General features: G+C 29.5%; 2 protein-coding genes across 2 annotated transcripts in view; one reads left to right on the top strand and one right to left on the bottom strand.

Moving 5' to 3' along the window:
- LOC108747669 overlaps positions 1 to 19,517 on the bottom strand; it is a 171,909-nt gene that overhangs the window by 63,821 nt on the left and 88,571 nt on the right. The window lies entirely within an intron of this gene.
- The window catches only part of LOC108747666 (facilitated trehalose transporter Tret1-like), a 54,794-nt gene that overhangs the window by 4,912 nt on the left and 30,365 nt on the right, over positions 1 to 19,517 (top strand). The window lies entirely within an intron of this gene.

Raw genomic sequence — 19,517 nt, 5'->3', positions numbered from 1 at the left:
GATAATTAGATACCGTCGTAAAATTGCTTTGTTAAACGTTAAAGTACATTCATTCGAATTAGCACGTTAATTTTATGACAAATTATTTTGCAAAATGACTTTACTCTAAACGTAAAGACTACTGAATTTCGAGATTTTGTCGAGAATTAGCAACAAATATTATAAAGGCAAAAGAAACAGATGTATTTTTAAATACTCTCTTATTCTCAAAAAAGATAAAAAATAATTGTATAAATCTAATATTTATATTTTAAAAAGATAAGTAGAACTTATTTATTTGGTCAATTAACTTTAAATATTTTAGAAGAATAAGAACTTGAAGAGCAGCTTTACACTTTTACTTTAAAATCTAAAAAAATATTAAAAATAATTAAGTTAATAATAATTAATAAATAACACTTTCGTAGCACAGGAACTAATTTCACTAGTACAATGAAATAATGAATCAATAATAACATACTGTTAAATTCATAAAAAACATAGAAATGATTAAAAATAATTCAAATTGTACTTAATTTGAATTATTTTTAATCATTTCTATGTCATCACTGCTTCTTCCCAATATATCGTTATTTTAACTAAAACAACGGAGTTATACATTTTAACTTAAGAAAATGTAGGTACCAAATTTTTAACTTAAGAAAATGTAAGTACCAAATTTAACTGAAATTTAATTTATTATTTATTAAATGTATACGTTAATACAATCATTAAAATTTACTTTGAAACTAATCACAGAAATGGATTAATTTACTTTTTTACACATATATGGAAGTTAAAAATAAAAAAATGTTTGACTCAAGGGATTGAATTCTCGCATAAAATATTTTTTGTGATGAGATTAGAATCCAGCCGGATTTCCTCAAAAAATTATGGATTCTGATTGGGAAATCTATGACGATTCTGATCAGAAGTGCAATGTTTTGTAAATTGTAAACTAGATTCTAAATGGGAAATCTAAACAAATCTTGAATGAGAAATCTAAAGATCCTGAATGGAAAATCTAAACAGATACTCGAATTTTCTTCTAAAAACTTATCTTGTAAATTTAATTAAACAAAAGTGCATTTCACTATGTTTAAATGTAGAAGAATGTAAACCGAACAAAAACATTTGTGTTTCCTTTATTACATTAATAAAATGATTACAATTGAATTGTTATTTCTGTGTTAATTATTTATAAATAAATTGTATAATACTGTCTACTAAATTAATTTTATATTAATTCATACACTTTTTTTAATCAAACAAATCAATGTATAGTACATAATTATACTAAATATAAATAATGCTTATACAGTTAAAATATAATTTAAATAATATTATCACAATATCTCTAAAATAAAAAATAAAAGCTAAAGTTACTAAGGCTAATTATGACAATGAGGATAAATGTGACATGCATTTGAATGAAAAACAAATTTTGGGGTTATTTTTATCAAACGCATAAAAAGTATAATTGATTACTTTCAATGTGTTTGTTAAAAATAATCCCAAAATTTATTTCTTATTCAAATATTATTGTATGTCACATTTACCCTCCACAGTTACCCCTGTCACAATTACCCCCTAGTAATTCTATACAGTTTTATAATTCTATACAATATAAAAAAAAAAGTTTCATACATCATTAATCAATATTTATATATATGTATACAATTTTTATTCTATTGCATTGCAATAAATTCCATATTTAATACATATAAAAATGTGATTTTCCATTCGATTTCATATATATGTATAAAACCGCGTTTTGTGTTATTAATTTTAATTAATAACACAAAAAGAATATATATGAATTTCTGCAATGATCTATTCTGATCCTAAACAGAAAATCCAAATTTGAGATAAAAATAGATTTCCGTATCTCAGTGCAATTTACCTACTTGGGACAAATATGGACTTCCCGTTCTACTTCCATATAAGAATGACATAATTTTCATTAAAAAAGGGAAAAAATGCGAATTTCTATATTGTTTCTGTTTCGATTTTAAACAGAAAACCCAAATTTGGGATAAAAATAGATTTGCTAATTGCTATCGCGGTGCGACTTACTTATTTGGACATTCTAATCAGAATCTAAGATGTATTTGGGAAGATTTTGGAACATTTCTGTACGGGTTTCTATGCGGGGTGTCATTGCTTCTTGGATATTTAGTGTAATTAATTAACTAATTTAGACTTAAGCTACTCGATCCGTTCACAAAGTTATAAAGTAAAAATGCATCTTATATGGAGCCGAAATTATTCGCATTGTATTAGTCCCCACATATGTGCGAATTTTGCAAAAGAAGTCAAGTTTCATTCTGCAAGTATAATCGTAATAGCGAGACTAACGGCAACGATCGTGGTATTCAGTTAACGATCTTACAACAGCACTGGATTGTGCCTTGAATCTCAAATGGACAGCCACGCGCAAGCCAGTGGCAATACTACCACCAACAAAGATATTCAATGCTAACGATCCTGTCACCGGACGAAGGGTTTCCGGTTCCGCAATACTCCGGCGACATTAGCGTTGGGGGCACGTTTCATCGGGCGAACTGGCATGCTCCATTTAAACCGCTTGAATGTGGCTTGTCATTATGCGTAAATTTCGATAACAAAGTTGTAATGCAAATGATGTTCGAGAATTTCCTGACTTTTTTCTTTACTTATTGTCAGACTGCTTATACTATATAACTTCCGCGAACTAAAACTTCAATTACAGTTACAACGTTTCAAGAAGAACGAACGAAAACTAAGTTAATTTAACCGAATTTATTCAATAAAGTAAATATAATAGTACGAACACAGTAAAGCGAGATGATCGTGGTTTGAGGACTGATACACGATGGAAAATGTCGCGAATGAAAATAAGAAAAGAAAATAGTCGTATCGTTGAACGTTGTTATCTCAACTGAATGAATACGTGATATCATGTATAGCGAATTATGCGAGTCTGTAACTTTCCCGATAAGCCATAGCATTTCAGAGCGTACCAAAATATCGCGATAATATTAATGAAGTCATCGGAAGAGCTATACATGCATGTATATACGTAATCAATAACTCTATCCTCAAATACTATTGACACACTTCGTGCTATACACAGAGTCTAAATAATTTTTTCAAAAAACTAGAAAAATGGCTAATACATAACAATAAGTACTTTTTCTAACGTTCTATAATTGATTTCATTATATATTAAATCTTAATCTGACATAAATAGAGACTCTGATTAATCGTTTCAAGACAATGTTTTTAAAATATACCAGAATACACAATATTACAATTGTGTTAGAATAGACAAATTGAAAAAGAAAGAAAACAGAATGAAGAGAATAAATTTCATATTTTCTTTAAGAGAAAGATTGCTAACGGAGGTTAAATAAGCAAGACAAAAATAACGTGTAGTATTTCCGATAAATAATTGCAAGAAGTAAAGAGGCAAAAACATTTCCAATGTAATTATCGCAAAAGTGGTTAGGAGAATATCATCTAAATTTAACCATTTCAGCAACAATATCTCCTAAGTATATAGTTTTTAGTTCTGAAATTTGCGCTAAAAATATAGCCACGTATCAAAGAAAGAAATTGTAATAATCCATATGGATCAGATCCATACGAAGCATTCGCAGTGCATTTCTACGAAGAGATGCACGTGGAATGTGAATTTTAAGCGTCAAAATGGAAATCCAAAGGTTTTACTCGAAAGATCGCATTAGTGCATTCACCATTGCAGTAGGAGTGCAATTACTTCCTCCGACTGCAGCATCTAAAATAAAGCCTCGGTTGTGAAACAATAAGGGTGATTCCGCAATGATAATTAATGAACTCGCGGTCGCTGAGAAACAAAAGTTTGTGTTGTAGGGATAAGACCGCATGTGACTCTAATATAATTTACCGTACATAAAGTTTGCACTGCGAATAATGCGCAGAATGCATGAAGACACAATCGATGCTGTAAGGTATAAACAAAAAGCAAAGAACTTAATATCTATTTTCCAAAATAAATTATTTACAGTTTTTAAGATGCTTATCTTGAATATTTAACAGCTTTTTAAAAAGCTTATTCGCACTATTAAATTGCTTGTCAATTTAATTTGTGATATTATCTATCCTATTTCAACTTCGGTTTGAAACTGTATTTCAAGAAAAATAATTAGTGCACAATAACTGAAAATGTTAAACTGAAATTGTATAAATTCGCAAGAAATATTATTAAATACGAAGAATCGCCTAGACTAAATATGGCATTTTTCATTCATGTGTCTAATATCTATAAAGCCTATTATATATTATACAATTGCATAAGCGTAGTTGTAAGTGGTGAATTCTTATATCTACAACTATATGTTTAAGCAATTGTGAAATGGGCTTAACACTCTGTTTTTCAAAGAAAATCATTTCTTTTCAATATCAGAGAAGTGTCAGAAATTGCGCAACTGCAAACTTCCATTTCTGCGTTATAATAGCACGTATAGTTCCTGTAAACGCTCATAAAATTTCCGCTTAATAGAATAAAATGCTGCAGATTATAGAATTGCCGCATCAATTCCTACATAATATAATGTTTATTAAATTTTCATATGCCACATTGTTATCGATGCTAAGAAAATTTAAATTTGTAAAAACTGGATTAAATATTTTAATTACACTTGACAATTATTCTATTGCATCTTTCCTTTATATATGTATGTTAGTTTTGTTCCAGTAGAATATACATGTATACGATGAATTTTATCATATCGTGAGAAAATGTATTTCATTTGCCAAAATTTCATATACATATTCCATTTAATATAGAGTGCTTTTCATGTAGAAACACAAGTCGAACAAATGTTATTTTATCTTTCTTTGTATTCCATGTATAACAAAGATAGAACGATACTTGTGTCGACTTATGTCACCAAATATGGAAGGCACATGGATATAGAACATTCTATAACAACAGTATAATACTTTGACAGCGCTTCCTAGAGATTAATTAGAGTTCAAAATTCAAACACGGAAATGTCGAGTCCGTAATAATTTTCGAGTTATAAGCACTTAATCTTAGCCAATACTATCTATTATCGAAAATCGATGATAGATCAATATGCGCCAAATTGTAATTACGCTATATTCTATCATTGATTTTCCTATTCAAATAATTTATATTTGAATAGGAAAATCAAATTATTCAATATACATGACTCTGATTTTTAGGATGTACATACAATATACAGACATTATAATGTTAATATTAATTAATTATTATATTATAATAATTAATTAATATTAACAAGTTAATTATGAATAAAAAATTCTTAATTATTATACGCAAATTATATTTAAATATATTTAATCCTAAGTCTTCTGTTAATGTTAACTTGTCTCTAAAATCTCTCTCTCTCTCTCTCTCTCTCTCTCTCTCTCTCTCTCCCCTTCTCCTTTTTTTCTAATACATTTACAGGAAACATATATTAAAAAATTCTTTATTTGTAATAAAATATACAGTATATTTCAATAATTTATTGTTTTTCTTGTTACTTTTAATTTTTCCTTTCTCTTCTTTCTATTGTTAAATATCTACTTATAACTTCAAACATTCTTTTATAATTGTTATTTAATTATTATTATTACTTAAATTTTTCAAATAACAATGTCTATCCTCATAATGTTCTCAATCCTTGGTTTTCAAAAAATTTTACTGTTTAGTGCTTGGTAAAAAATAAGAAAGAGTAATATTATTCTTTAATTTGAATTTTATTAAATTTTTTTTTATCATTAACTATCACTTTTTATTGAATATTCTATTTATAAATTATGTATGTCCTATAATTTTTTATGTTTATAATTTTAGCATATAAAATTTCAAGCAATTAATCTATTCATTTCATATATTATAATTAGTATCCAATAAAATAAAATAATAAAATATCCGTAAATAATGCAACAATATAATCAGGCAATATATATAAATTTTATATATGCATATGCCGAAGTAAACAATACAATGACAAATAATTGCATTGCTTCGGAATTAAGTATTTATTATACTTATTAATACTAATCTATTGCAATCAATCCATTTTTTACAATAAATCTGAAATATTACATTTGCTTACATTATTATTACGCTATTAACTTATAAATCTTCATAAATCTGTATATAATTGACGTATATGTAATAGACACAATTTTAACAGATTCATTACTTCAAATTAAAACAGAAGATAATTTATCATTCGACAGACATGATGTACAGCAACGGAGTCATAATAATAACTATGTTAAACTGCAAAATATAAATATATCTAAATTATAGAGAACGCTCGAAATAATTAATACTCCAAGAAATAAAATCGCTTCATTCGTAATCATTGTTACATTTTACTAATCCACAAACGAATAATTCTGCAAAATAATAAATTACTTAATTCATGATTATTCCGCTGTTATCTTGTCTGAGGTTTCCTCTTCTCTCTCTCTCTCTCTCTCTCTCTCTCTCTCTCTCTCTCTCTCCCCCTCTCTCTCTCTCTCCCTCTCCCTCCCTCCTGTCTCTCTCTCTCTCTCTTTCTCTCTCTCTCTCTCTCTCTCTCCCTCCCTCCCTCTCTCTCTCTCTCTCACACACACAGAGATGGGCGATCTTTTTAAAAAATTGTTCTTTTTTCACCTAAACAATTTCTAAATAATTTTTAATGTATCGATACGCGCATCTCGTATCTATACATATCTATCTCTACTCTCTTGTCATATATAAAACTAGTACTTCACTTTTTGCACCGCAAATTTTAACGCAAATTCTGTTTGCACTTGCAATAGTTCTGTATCTATATATACATGCCGTGTGGATTTGTAAAATTAGCATAACTATCTATTAATATAAAAAGACCTATTATTAGCCCTATTATTTATTAATATAAAAAAATAAGGACAGTTCCAGTAGCAATTTTCATAGTTCTACAATTCCTTTCAAAAATAAAAAAAATTACAAACTGAATTTGCATTAAAACTTGCGGTGCAAAAAGATAAGGTGCCAACTTCACACGCGGTTTGTTGCCTTCATTACACATCATAATTATTTGCAGAAACACGTGATTAGAAGAATACTATTCGTAAAATACGACATTTTAAATAGCACTCTCAATATTAATCACAAACAACGTATTTTTACATATTAAAGAACAATGTGAGAAAAGTAAAATTATATAAAACGCATTCTACTTTCCTAAGACTAAACTATATTGGCTGTAGGTACTCTCAAATATCTGGCTCTACTTGCCAATCTTTTATTTAATTCGTGAAGATTTTGTCTGATTCGCGATATAATACCATAAATAAAGTCAAATCATTAATGATTAATTAAAAAATAATAAATTGTCGTGATAAACATATAACCAAGATTCAGTATTACATGCTTAATCCAATATACAAATTCCACAAACGAACACATTATTATTAATGAAATCTGAATGATATGTCATAGCACTACGTTATTTGAATCATACGATCTGGCAATTTATTATCTCGTGATTCCAATCCGAAAATAATGGATAAATTACATTTAAATCGATATGAGAAATTGAAAACGCGGCACAAGATATATTTAGAATTTGAGCATCAATAATTATTGCCCGCAAATTCAACAAAACGACAATTGATAATTTCTGTTACTAATCGCAATGATTTTGCTACTTCAAATGAATAAATCTCTCTCATATCTGCTTTGATACTATCATCTCGATATATACGTACACTGTATATATGCATGTATACAAATCGTTAATCGCGATAACTACATTATTAATAGTTTGTACTGACATTTGCGAATTGTAATAGTCATCGAGGAATGATCGCATTTGAGGAGATAGTATAATGGCACATGATATTCCCTGCCCATTTGGGTCTCGTCGTACGATTGATAGCATAGCAACTTTGCGCACATAAACAGCGTCCGTATCTACAACCTACGTAATTTGTGCCACGATGCCAAGCTAGATCATAATACAAGTTAACTTATTTCTAATAATATTCCAAAACATTTGATGTAAAATAAATACATACTGAATACTCAATTTCTCTCAAAGCGACAGCATTTTATAGGATTATTTTATAAAAATAACGCGCATAACTGTTATTTTTTGTAAAAATAAGTTATTGTTAAAAAAAAAACTTATTGTTACTATTCATCATTAATTTAAAAATATAACATATTACTATTACCGTTACTTAGAAAAACGATTTGTTGCTTTTTTCATTACTTTTTTGCATTATCTACTAAAATAAAAGAGATATAGGATTTTTTAATTATATTATTTAATAAACAATTAATTGAAATACTTAATATTAAAACTTTAAACCAATTTTTATATGGCAAACTTTTCTTTATATTTAATTTATCTAATAAATCTTTTATAATTCTTTAAATTAATACTTTTATTTTTTACTATATTTATCTTTAGAAATTTAGACTGTAATTCAGATACGCAAATTATATACAATTTTTATTAAACATTGTTTTTAAATATTAATAACGTTATTACAACTACATTTTAATATTTACTGCCACTACTAAAAAATCTATAATTTACGTTACAAACACTACGTTCAAAAATTTGGAAGCATCGATTGAAAATTTGTAAAAATATACAGCAAAAAATGAATCATAAAGCTATAATAAAATTGTCATTGCTATAAAATTATAATTTTAATTCTTTTACAATTTTTTTACATTTACTCTTCATTATTAAAACTCATTATTAACTATTTTAAAATTAATTAGTATGCCTATATATAAATTATATTTTTTATTCATTAAAATATTCATTTTTAATTACTATTATACAAATTTAAGGCACTAATTTTTAATCTTTGTTATTGAATATTTTAGTCATATTGCAAAAAATACAAATAATGTAATCTTCTTCTCAGAATGAAGGTTGTGATTGGTAAATTTGATAAAATTTTTTAAATAAAATATTTCCTTGAAAATATTTGATGATTATAAACAAATCGCAGTGATAAATATTCAAAATATTGTAGTCAAATTTTTCATATGGTGTTTTTCTTTAGAAGTACACTACTGTGGGTCTAAAAAAGTAATTTTTAAACTTTTGAACAGTAGTGTAGGTCGTATACTTATACTATAGACTGTCAGTAGGGGAGAATTATAGGGATATTACAAAAATGGGGTAAATGAGGTAAACATGAACGATACTATTGCAGTATATTATAGTTTGTTCTTAAGTGTGCATTAGATAAACTAATATATATTCGTTGTACTTAAAATAAAATAGATGTATATATTTAAAGAAGAGCGAGAAAAAAGTTTTAGTTCTTTGCTCTTAGATCTTTTGAACATGCCCTGAATAAAAAGCCTTTTACTTCTCGTATCTAGCGATTTGTTAGGTAAGTATATACATTTCAACTGTACAAATTCTATCTTATCAGCTTATGAATATACATATAATTCACGCACTAACAACCTTGAAAATTCATATAGACTTTTTTACTTGTATTGGATTCTTGGAGCCATAAAACTATTAACTTAATTTATTTTAACATAATTTTAAACATAAAACAACCTAATATAGCATTACCCTCGCGTGCAGTGGGTAATTGCAAATGGTAAATTTTTTATTTAAAATAGGTGTACTATGACACAAATCAAAATTTTTCAAATTTCGTATTATGTTTCGGATTCTAAATGCATCGGTCTTCAATTAGAAAAAGTGATACAACGCACAAGTTGAAATATACTTCAATAAAATAAAAAAATATACAATAAAACATATATATATAAATTCAAATACTTCCCAAAAAAAAAAGAAAATGACAAGAGAAAAATGACACAAATCAAAATAGAACTTTTAAGAATAATATAACATCAAAATTAATACTTATTGATTTTACTTCTAGAAAATTTAAAACAAGCAATTTGTGATTAAGTTAACTTACGTTTGATGCTGTCCTAATAATTAATTTTTAAATACGCACAATTTTCTTTCTTCTCTTGAATAATTTTATATTTTTTACTTGTGCTACTTTTTTGCGGGAATGCGATACGTTGATAAATGTTTCCCAGTTTGTAAACATGTACATCGCATCGTGTGTGCACACATCGAAATAATGATATGGTACGGCATTAAGTAATACAAGCGTGTAATCTAGATAAAGATCCATTAAGACAGCGCTATATTTTAACGTTATTATATCTTTCTTCCTAATGGTAATAACTTGAATTCTCCTTTAAAAATTAACATCACAAAGTTAAACGCCATTCAAAATAAAATTTATGAAAGTTACATTACCTAACTCAAATAATACGTATTCTTAATTTCCCACTCAAGAATAATTCTACTTCCACCTAAGTAGTAGTATCGTTTTGTTTCATTTACGATTCAAAATATTAAGATAAAAAACTTGGCGCTGCTAAAACAAATACATATTTTTATAACAAATACACTGCGCAATAAAATTAACACAACACTGTTTCACTTTACAAAAATAGGCAAATTTCAAGATACAATAACTTCGTCAAAAACTGTCGTATCGGGATGTTTAAGAAAGCATTTTACAGATTGAAATCTCTACTTTTCAGATCAGATTTAAAAAAACAATCTCATGGAGATTTTATGAAGTTACACAAACATAAATAAAGATATATCAGATTTCAAAATATTTTATGAAATTTGCGGAGTTCCACGGAATAAAAATTGTATACAAATGCGATTTACATTATTCGAAAGAGCGAATCGTTACCTTTAATTTGCTTTTTTACGAAGCTCCATGTGATTTTTTTCATCGAGTTATTCAACGTTGAAACAAAAGGGCCATTTTTGCTTTAATTTTGCGTTAATTTTGTTGCCCAGTGTATATATTTTTAGAATTACTAAATAGAGAAGATATTGCATAAGACTTAAGGTTTTAGCATTGAAGCCAAAATGACGTCGGATAGTGCATATCATGCATACGTTTTTTGTATAACTTATAGCAAACTCAATTGAATTGTAGTCAGTCCACATTAGTGCATATTCTATAAAAGTGTAGAAGAAGATCACCAATATCGACATATCACTTTATTTTTAGCCATATTTCTTAAATAAATGTTAAAAATAAAACTTTAGAAACATAAATATAAAAGGTCTGAAAAGTGTCTTCTATCTTCTGATAATATAGCAATTTTTGTAATGCTGTTTATAATTTTGCAAGAATCAACTTTTTCGTAAAATAAGCAAAAATGAGCGTTTAAAAAGAGTCTCTAAAACTGACACAATAGACAGTAATATATCACATATTCCTATTCTTTTTCTTTTACAAGTTATTCGTACAAAATACCTACAAGATATATAAGATTTTGAAATCTTTTCACTTTAATATAAAACGTTTTATGTTGAGAGAGATCATATGTATACTCTATACTGTTCTGCAAGACGCAAACATATAATGTGACAATTTCTTTTTCTGAGAATCTTCTCATAAATATAGAATTGCTTTCGGCTCCGATAAGGCTATTTACTATAATGCAACATTATACAGATTAAATCAGCTTATGATCTGTCTTCTAGATAAGTGTGCTTATTTACCTTATTTTATATTTAAAACCATATCATAAAATAATAAAAAGAAAGATAAATAAAAGTAATTTAAAAAATTATAACATATAAGACGATATAATGTTATCAATGATATAGCTACTATTATTTAACTACGCAATTTATAAAAGAAAATAAGAAAATAAGAATTTTATTTTCTTATTTGTAGAATTCGTTTTTAGTTAATTTTATATAGAAACAAGCCACAAATAGGTATATGAATTATGAGTTTTTACTTCTTTAATTATCTAAATAAATTATATTTTTATTATTATAGTATTAATAAAGTGCAATAATTAGCTTTTTCATGAAATAAGGGAGTGTCTCTTCTGGATATCTATACAGTATTGACAATTTTTCTCTATCTTTAATAAACATAGAAACGATAAACGATAGAATGGATAAACCACAAAATTCTCAAAATATAATTTATTGTGCTGTTTGGTAAAATATATGTTTTATAATGCAAAATATTTGTATTTCACTTTTACACTCAAATTAAATCAGTGTACAATGGCTTTAATATGCACTAGTGCGTCCAATTGAAATCATTATTATCCCCACATTAAATGCAATTATCCTAACCTGATCTTATACGCATTAAGTAATAATATCTATATGGTACTTGATTTATCTAATGACTATTTAATCTAATGACTAATTAAATCTATTTAATTATTATTAAGACAGCAACACCAAGTTTTTGATTTTTAAATCTTTGATTAAAATAAAAAGATACTACCACTTAGATTAAAAACAGAATTTCTCTTGAATAAGAATTCGAGAATACATATCACTCTGGTTGATATTTGTTTAATACATATCACTTTCAGTAACATAACACACATAAATTTTATTTTAATTGGAACAATTTTGTGATATTAATTCTTGAAAAGAATTAAAATTATTACTTGTATTGGAATAGAAAGAATAAAGAAAGAAAATAAAAATACGTATCACTTTTTATTTAATAAAAGTAGTTGTACAACAATTATTTTTCGAGGACCGCGTGTACTTTTTACGCCTTTTTTATCATTTAAAAAAAAATAATTTTATTTAATGACATTAAACATTCTGTAATGTAAAATATCCCATATAGCACGTTTTTGTGATATCATAAACAACGAAGCTACGCGATTTGTGAGTTATCTCCGTGTTTGATACACCGTTAAATGCCAACGTTTCATGAACATTATGACTCACTTCATCAGGATGAGAAGCAACCTGATACTGAGGTGCTTCTCTGGAAGATTCCCTTTATATACGCTGATAAAGGAGAGAGGGGAAAGGAGGAACAGGATAGAGGAAGGCAAGTTCACTGAGATTGTGAAGGCGATTTCGACCGATTAATTTTCAAAAACTAGAAGAATAGTTTTCCATATGTCACTTACATTACAGGTATTGTTTCTGACTGGATTATTAGAATGTTTCTATATTTTTAGGTTTCTCTGTATTTTCTTGGAAAATATGAAGTGATAGCTGTTATGATCGTTTTATCAAATAGGTATTTTGTGTCCCGTCTCAATATTATGTTCAAATAAAGCTGACAATGTGGCATGCTTAACATATCACGTTAATTCTTTAATGTAGCTTTATCATTTTCCTTGTTTCCTCAACTTTTCCGCAAAAACAAGGTACTTTATACACTCTTGCTAAGTGGAGATCTTTTTGATTCCTCAAAATTTGTCTATCTTTTTTGGAGGCTTGAAGATGGTTCTCGGATATCGCACTTATTTAAGAATTTTAGTTCCTGTAGATTGTTTTTTTTACATTTAGGGTGCATTTCACTTGATGCTAGCAACGCTCATGGAATTATTTGATTACACATCCTTGTTATTTATCAAATGTTAAACAAGAACAAATAATGCTTGCAAGCGTTGTAAGCGTTAAGTGGAACTACAATACAGAATAGAGAAAATTCTTTTATCTGTCTCATGCATATACACTTCGCACAAAACACGTGTCTCTTGATTTTAGAAAAATCTTGATTTTAGAAATTTTTTATGAACATTATTTCGCCGACGCATATCATCATCAATGAGAAAATTAAAGTGATAATCTAAATTAAAGTGATAATCTTATCATGTCGATAGTGGAATATCTCGGCAGAATATACACCAACGTTGCTTCGAGTAATAGAACGTTCTATCTTGTAACTAAGAAAACTGGGGATTTACTTTATAAAGTACGGAATACAATACGGAGTAAGAATGTGTAAGAGAAAAAAAAATTGTGCATTCGACCGCGAATATAATATTCGTTATGTCCGCCATCGCAGCTCGAAAGTTTAAAAGAAACCAAGTCACCGTGCTATCATGCAGAAAAGAAAAACAGAGCTCGTTGCCCTTAGCGGTCGACAAACCACTCAATGAATTAGAAATATCGCGCTGACTTTACCCCCGGTTCTCCATGAATAGAAATAACTTTAACGCAATTCCCTTGGACTTTCCACACCTCCGAAGAGCAACTCCGAGACACCTTTCGATCTTATTTCCCTCGTCACCGTGTTTTTTGCGGACAGAACTTTTTGGAACAGAACTTCCTTCTTCCCTGTCAATCGATCGGAGAGAAAATCAAATGTGACTTTCAATAGGAGTGCATAGATTATATCTAAAATTAAATTACGCGATAAAAATTAAATTATTCGGAAAAATAATAAGGTATAGATGCAGGTAGTAAAGATGACTATTGAATTATATGTGACAAAAATCAGATTGGAAAAACAGGGCGACTTACACAGAATGTTTTTCTGTTTTAGCGTAAGCTTCAGATCATATTTGCGTTTAGAAAATAAAGTGAAAGGCTATCAGTTTTGCAGATTTTATATTTTTCTCCAGAGATTTTACATATCGAGAAAGCGACGATTCAACGCACCGCCGATTCGTTCGTCATCCGCAGACAGCATCACGCATTCATATTCAGTATCGTCAGAACGACGATTAAGCACTCGCGGGATGCACGGGTGCATACGCGGTTCGTGTTGATCTCGTGCACGCACGTTACCTGTTGGACACGTACGTTTGTACGTTGCGTCGCACATTCGCACGGCACTTCGCATATTACGATGACTGCACGGCCAGAACGCCGAGTCGCACAGCAGCAAATACCATATATTATATAATGCAAACCGTGTGGATGCACCGGACATAACGACACAAGGCACAGCCGGTTTGACAAATGTCAGTTATCTCGCGACTACGATGGCTCAAGCCATTGCTTGCCCACAGTATTTTGCAATAATCTGCCGCCATTTCCAATGCATTTCAAATTTATCGTCTCCAGGCGCTTAACTCTTCCGATTCGAACGACCGCGAATGTAAATTATAACTCACCGATCATGTTTGATACTCCTTTTTGAAAGTTTCAATCATGATCAAAATAGTCGAAAGATGTGAGTAACAAAGATTTTCTATGATGAAACGCAGTAATAACTTGCAAAAAAAGATAATACGCTGAAATTATTATTATTTTCGCCCTATTATTATTATTGACGCTGAAAATAATTGCAATTAGAGATTCAACACATTGAGAAATGTAAGAACGTAAGATTAAACTGCAATTGTAAGATTGTAAATTGTAATCCCTACAAATTCAGAATATGGAGAAGAAAATGGGAATGAGAAAAGGAGAAAATCAAAAACCTCCTTTTTCCTTTCCCCAATTCCAAGTAAAGTCTGGTTAATTTTAAAAAACTCTCAACTCGTAAATTCTAATTTGTCGTTCAACAAAGGGAATGACAGAACGACTAAAAAATATGCGAGATCAAAGAGTCTTTCCAGATTAAGTTTGGAAGTGTGGCGGATCAAGTAATCGATCGATGTACTGTACGCACCGCATCCGTTTCGAGTTTCGCGACCGGTAGCCGCGGGATTACACGTCATAAAGGTAGCACCAAGTACATAACGAAGTTACAACGCGCTACGAAACTCGAAATTAGTTTCGGGAACGTGCAGCTCGACGTCGCTCAAATTGACAGAGGATGTCCGATGGCGCGTGTAACAATTCCACGGATATACATCTCGAAATTTTCCCCGTAACCCGACATTGAACAGTCATGGAAATAAAAATTTTTTTCTATCCTATTCTTCTTCAGTTTTACAACTTTTTTTCGTAATATTTATCATTTACGGCGATCAAAATAAAATCCACTGATTTACAGGCTAACAACGAACAGTAGAATATCGTTATTCACTTTGATACTTACTGCAAATATATCTAAAAGATCGCAATTGCAATTTGCGCCACGATTACCTACTGCCTGCGATAAATCGAAGTAAACGAAGCAACGGGGGATCGAATAAACGTTATCTCGTTAAATCGAGGCAATCGCTAAGCCGTTTTGGTCGTATCTGGCAATAACAGTTGTAACTATGGCTGTACTTGTAATTTAATTTTGTCAAAAGATACGGACGATCTTTAATCACATCCAAACGATTCGTCGGCAAAGGACACTCTCAAATCGTTTTTTTTTTCCGTTATTTTTATACATTTCCTTGATTCTGTAGAAAGGGCTTAATTAAAAAGCTTTGAGAATTACAATTGAAGAGATTCTGAATAAGATTCCAAAAAATTGCATATGCCTAAGCAAAATGTATTTAAACTGCAAGGTTTTTAATTTCAATAATTTATTTTTAGTAAATCAATTTTTGATATAAAAAGCACAATGACCCTCTTCTATAAACTATATTTTTGTTAGAATAAAATCGACACGTCTCTTCGCGTGTTCATGTGGAATTTCGCGCTCAAGTCGCGTTTGCTTTGATCAATTCGCTCGAGCGGCGCTCGAGAGATTTCCGGTCGAGTTTAAATTCGCGAGTGTCCGTATTCGCTATGAGGAGACGGCTCGAGTGGCCCCCCCGGATGCACACCAAGTGCACTTCACTCATCGGCAGCCATTTGCACCCCAAGCCACGCCAAAAAACTTTCCAGGATGGCAAATTCCTGGATAGCGAATGAGAGAGAGAGAGAGAGAGAGAGAGAGAGAGAGAGAATTTTAAACATTCTTCGAGATCACGATTGGGCAACATTTGAGTCGATTTTCTTCCCCACAAAAATTCAAAAAATTATCACGTATTCTGCTCCGAATATATCCGATACCTTAAAATATAGAAAACCTTAAAATATAGAAAACCGTATGACATGACAAGAATAAAAACATGCTCAGCTGCATTTACAAAACATATATCTCTTATATAATACGTAGAATCTTCAATTCACACGCAAAATCAAACGGATGTAGTTTTTGCTCTACTATCTTTATAGTATTTACATTTTACGTGTTAGGAAATCTATTTAAAAAAGAGAAATTATATCTTCACTTAGAAATCTGAAAAAATTCTAAAAAATACTGTAATTTATATAGAAAATGGTATAAAGATAAAAGAAATTGTTGAATCGCAATAATATCCATTTGTTCGAAAACGAAATTGGAATTTCAATCAATTTACTGTAAAACAAATAAATATTTTAAGATATTTCTTTTTACATATAATTTTTCAATGTATTATTGATTAATTATTTATTAGCGATCGTTAAAAATTATAATTTTCCTTATAAAAAGAAATGAAAAAATATTAATGAAAATTTTTAAATGAAAGCTTTTTTACAACCACTAACAAATAATTGAGCAATAATAAACATTGACAAATTATGTGTAATGTATATGTTAGAGGAAATATGTGTATATGTGTATATGTATATGTTAGAGGAAATATCTAAAAAAAATCTAATTATTTTGTTATAATTGAGCTGAAATTTTAATTTTATTTTGGAAAAAATATTCATTTACGAGTGAATCACATTTCAATTCCAATTTCCTTTATCGTACCTTTATTCTACATATTTTAGAGTATTTATGAAAATTTTTTCAGATTTTAAAAGAGTAATTTCTCATTTACGTGCTTAAAGCTAAAAAAATGGATATCTTTTATACTATTAAATTTTTCTCACTAAAATTAATGTTTTTATCTGAAAGTACGAGAAAAGTCCTAAAAATTTATGTGTATAAAAATTTTGTACATTTTATATTTCAGCTACAAATGTAAAAAAAATTCTTAAAACAACTATCGCTAATAAATGTAAGGCATATAATGCTTATTTTTTTTATCTTTAATCTTATACAATATATGCACTAACATGTTTTCATATCACTTAAGATTTTAAAAAATCTTAAGCAGTTCACTTTTAAGTGGATCCCTGACACGTGGAATGCGCCACATATGTATTATATTAGAATAGGTCAGAGGAAGAGAGTATCAAAAATACAATTAAAGAAAAAACTAAAGTTAATAGAAAATCTCTTTGTTTTGAACATTCACTTTGAATTTTCTTGATGCTAACTTGAACTTTAAATATTGTCAATTTTTATTTAAAAAAAAAAAAAAAAAACAAATTTTAATATCAAACATAATTTTATAAAAGAAGCGAATTTATTGACAATAAGAAATACGATAATACTGACAAAACATTTTAAACAATTTTCGGTAGATAAAGCGCTGGGAAACTCTCAGCTGAATTATATGTAGCTAGTTGAGTTGGAAACGACGACATGTCCAGAGATCGCGGTATGACATATTATAATAGTTGAACGGAACCAGTTAAACGTTAATCTCCCGGCTAATTTCGCCGCGTGCGGGCGGCAACTTCGTCACGTAGCATCCGTCACTTGATAGTCCCGAGGGGTAGGATAGTATAATCTTGACGCCATTGTACCAAAAGCTGATAGAACATGAGCCGCGAACAGGATCTATTCGGCTTATATCGGCTGGTAACACGCCAGCCGCGACACTGACAGCGCGTATGTGAATGCGTTCGCATAGTTCCAGATGCATGGCGAATAATCTCCGATTCGGAAGCCGGTCAACCGGACAAACTCGGAACAGATTCTGGTAATCGACGCATTGTATGACGGACGCGACGCAAATGGAAGAAATGGATTTTAGCAAACAATTTTCGCGAATCAATTTGACACATGAGTAAGTTATCAAATGACATCGCAGCTATACCATTGGCATCACTTCCAATGCCAGAAAAAGCTGGCTGTTACAAAAGTTAGTTTGGCTGAATCAGATTTTTTGAAATTTTTCGAGAACGTGGGATGACACCGTGAAGGCAGAGAAAGAGAAATATTGGCTGCAAGAAGAATCGAGAGGAATAAATCGCCGACGCTGTAGTGACGCTTTATCCCGCGCAACAATGGCGCGAGAAATCTTCGAAGAGCGACGCATCAGTTCCAATAAATAATGACCGAGGTATCCTCCTTCTTCCGTGAGAAAGAACTTTTACGCGTGCCGGTATTTCGAGAAACGATTTCAAGCTTTTCGATTCGACGACACCGTTTCAATTAAATTCAATTCAATTAAATCAGTTTTGACGTTTTTCGCATCGCTTTTCTGCAAAGTTTCAGGAACGAAAGATCAAAGAGAAAAAGATGTGTTTTTGCGTTGCTTGCAACGATTAAACGTCATAAAAAGCAATTCAGATGGGCTTTGTAAGAATTGCTATTTATAATGTTAAGCATAACATGATTAAAACGAAAATAAATAAAATTATAATAGATTAAATTTACATTTAATGATGTTTTTAAGTGAGATCGTGATTTTATCTTTTACTACAGCAAACAAACTGACAAGGTCGATAAGACCAAAATAGATAAAACTTACATATTCTCCTCTCAGATATACAAGACGTGACACCCGTTAATAGTAGATTTCTAAGATAATTTCAAGGCAAAAATCTTAATACCAAAATGGCTACAGTAGTTTTTAAATGAGAAGGGTTTAAAATTAGCCAATTAAGCTGTCTAAAATTCATGCGCAATTATAACATATTGTATAGTAGTGAAAGTTTAGAAGAATAGAAGAGAATAAAATTGATGCTTGAAAACATCTGCGCAAATTTTGGATAGTTCAATTGGCTAACTTTAAAAATCTTTCTCATTTAAAAACTATTATATTG

This window comes from Trachymyrmex septentrionalis, unplaced genomic scaffold (genome assembly GCF_001594115.1).
Source record: "Trachymyrmex septentrionalis isolate Tsep2-gDNA-1 unplaced genomic scaffold, Tsep1.0 scaffold20, whole genome shotgun sequence".
NCBI lineage: Eukaryota > Metazoa > Arthropoda > Insecta > Hymenoptera > Formicidae > Trachymyrmex > Trachymyrmex septentrionalis.
Note: the sequence above shows the minus strand (reverse complement) of the source record. Positions and strands in the feature narration are given on the sequence as shown.